This window comes from Enoplosus armatus, chromosome 15 (assembly GCF_043641665.1).
Source record: "Enoplosus armatus isolate fEnoArm2 chromosome 15, fEnoArm2.hap1, whole genome shotgun sequence".
Lineage (NCBI taxonomy): Eukaryota > Metazoa > Chordata > Actinopteri > Centrarchiformes > Enoplosidae > Enoplosus > Enoplosus armatus.
Window position 1 is genome coordinate 12,554,124 of NC_092194.1, and position 3,613 is coordinate 12,557,736.

Sequence of the window (3,613 nt, forward strand, 5' to 3'; positions counted from 1 at the left end):
AACTATCTATGTTTGCTATTACTTAACATGGATCTCTTGTGCGAATTATGACTTACAACTGGATCTTAGGAAGAGGGCTGGAAAAACAAAGCGTTTGACGTTGATACAAAAAAATGCTATTTGCATCTTGTTCTCAATCAGCAGTCATTGTTGGTTCCTTTCCACCTTGATCACCAGCTTTCCTTCCCCATGTGTAGTAGTTTTTGTGCATTATTAAACCATAAAGCAATAGTTTGATATTTTGGAAAATACAAAGCGTGAAAACGGCAAGTCGTGGGTTTGTGAGGGGGGTTGTGTGACAGACTATATCTTGGCCAGGCTCAGTAACTTCCTGGAGTGTCCACGGGTTGTTGGATCTTCTCATTGTTATGCTTTGTTTTTTTGTATTGATTAAGCAAACTAGATATAACGTTTTAATTGTTGAGCTTTATATGTGCTGGTAGGCAGATTTTGTTACCTTTGGACAGAGCCAGGCTAGCTGTTTCCAGTCTTTATGCTAAGCTAAGCTAACTAGCTGCAACTTCATATTTAACGAAAAGACTTCATCATCTAACTCTCAGCAACAAAGCCAAGACGTGTCATTTCCAAAAAGTTGAACGACTCTTTTAAATTGACTTTCATATGTGTGCAACAGTTATTCCTTTAACAAAGTAGTTTTCGTACTAAACCTAAACCTCAACCATAACCGTGGCAGGTCAGAAAACTGTCATGTTGATATATTTTTTACAGTTTTGGAAAGCAGTGTTTTCCTCCCCATAGTGATAGACAACCTAAACAACCTTTTTTATGTTCGGAGGACTTGTTGAAAACTGTTAGCTTGTTTACAACCTGTCTTATCTTAACTCTGGTTTCACCATGCACCCAGATCTCAGCAATTACTTTGGTTAGAACAATGTCTTCGTAACCAATAGAAATGATCTCCAAAACACCTGCAGAAATAACACCTGTAGAGCTCCCCTCTAAGCTGAAGGAACATGAAGGTTTACTGTTTACAGTAGATGAGATGTGTCTCTGTGAGCTGCTCACTTAATAGCAGACTTCAGGAGGGATGGCACTGTGGCCATTAAAGTTTAATATCCTCATTTGGTCACAGTGAATAGTATATCTGGCAGGCAGTAGCTCTACCTCGCTCACCTCCCGTGGCTCATTACTAGTAAATCAACCTGCGGGCACCATAAGGGCTCCCCATTGTAGATCCAAGATGGATGCTGGCTGGTTGTGACCTTTTAGTAGATTTTGCATTAAGGTTTTTTTTTTTTCTAAATTAAACTGGAGTCACTTGCTATTGCAGGGTGGGAGGTGGAAGCTGACTGCCTGAAGTAGGTTATAGTCTGCAGCATTATAGTAACCATTTGTTGTACTCCCTGCAGTGTGCATTGTCTGATCATTATGACAAGTTGTAACACATGGGGGGAAGTTTTTTCAGGTAAACAGGGTTTACTCGTGTTTCCATCCACACTTTAAGCTCCTCTTAATACTTTTGAGGGAGCACTGTAGAGAGGAAAGTGTGCTTGATTTACATATCTTTTGCTGTTTTGAGTTTCTCTTGCCGTGTAGAAACAGCAGTAAGCCTATCGTGAGGTTCTCTGAGGACTTAGATTTGTTCCTTCATGTGGATAGTGTTTACCTTGCCAAGCAACACCTGAGGCACCGAGATCTGCTGTTTATCCCCCTGGGGGAGGTGTTGTGATACAGTGAGGGTACAGTACTTCATATGCACTGCAGGGGAGGTGTGTGTTTATGTTTGTGCATGTGAGGACAGATTCTATATAACTGCACTTCCTTACCAATTCAGCAACTATTTCTGTCTTCTCCCTCTCTCCCTCTGTGACTTGCAGATAAGAAAACGGCTGTAGCAACAGTGTTTCCAGAAGCTGCCATTGTTTCCTGAGCCAGTGTTGAAGGGAGATTAAAAATAATAAGTAGTGGTGCCATTAGAAATGGCGGCAGGCGACAAAACATTCATTCCCGCCAGTTTGTTGTTGAACTGCTACCCTGCCACTCTGCGGCAACTGATAAAAGTTATGCTGCTGGCAACCCCCGTCTCTATTTATGCATTTATGCTTACTCGGCTCTTAAGGACAAGACATAAAAGGCAAATACATGGACTTATTGAAATGTTTGCACTCCCTTAGTTACTGTTGCTATGCCTGTCAACCTTTTACAGCACATAATGCAGTTTACATGACAGCGGTGGCAGATTTACTACTCAAAACCTCTTAGTAATTTTTGAAACAGTGTGTTTTCAATTTGATATGGAAGTGGGCTGTGGACAGCAATGAAGACGGTCGCAATCAGATCTGATCAGGAGTAGCTAGCTAACGTAAGCTAATGCTAACACTAAAACTTTGTGAGTTGGTTGAAACATTTTGTCACCACCTGAGTTTTTCTAACCCAACAAAAAGCCTGTAAAAAGGTTTTAAATATGCATATGATGGCGACATACATGATACAGTGCAAAGAGACTGGGGCTAACGCCAATCTGAGATTTTAAAAAAAACGTTAGAATCCTATTCCTAGTATTATTATTAAGATAAGGAAAAATGTAAGAAAACATTGTTATTTTATGTTTAATGCAACAATGTTTACATACATACAAAGTGGAGGTTAGAGGTTAGCTTGTGTTTTTGGTTTTGGAAAGGCTAAAAACTGCTGCTTCAACATGCAGAGAAATCCGAAGCTTGACAGATCATGCTCAGGGAGGGCTTTAAGCAAAAGCTCAATTGTTTTCCTCTTTTTCTCACTTTTTAGGAGCAATTATTTGACATTTTATAATTTGTAACATCACCTTAATAGCGAATGGGCACTGATATCAACAAGACTCATCAAATGCAGCTGCAACAAAGGAAGATGTATAACTGGAAAGGTTTATTCTTGCATTTTATGCTTGCTAGTGGCAGGTTATTAAGTTTTTACGGTACAGGAGACCTGAGTTCAAGCCCCAGCACCACAGAGCAGTGATGAAGGATGGAAATGGAAACACACACACATTCATCATAACACTGATTTATTGAGGAATAACCTCTGTGGTCAGCTGGTCAATAACTCACTATTCCATAGGGTCCCGCAGTTTGTGGTGGTTGCACTCAATTGTTCAACAACAGAGCGGAGGTAATGATGAAACAGGAGGCTCAGGTGAAATATTAATCTTTCTACTTTCAGTGTTGTATTTGTTTGGATTATAGATTCATAGGACATAGATTAAAAGGTCTTTGTGCATCGATCTTTCAACAGGAAGTGCAAAGTTCAACTGGAGGTGCAATAATTCAAAGTATTGCATAAGTTTGTTTACTGGACTTATCTAATTGATCCCCCAGTTCTGCTTCGTCATACCAAAATGGTTCATTTTCTGAATGCACACAAAATCTCTGTTTTTCTCTGGAGTCAACAGAACTAAATGTGCTGCTAAATCTGTGGGACTTCAAAGCTGTTTTTCCTCTGCTCTCTTGCCAGGGTCATCACAGATAGCCAACTCCTATCTGCCTCCCCAGGCAAGACTTAGAGCTTTGACTGTTGGTTTGTGGTTAGAGTTCAAACTTGGCTTCAACATTCAGCCGTCCAGCAGCAGCAGCAGCAGCAGAGGCAACAACTATACACACATGAGAGCCGAGGC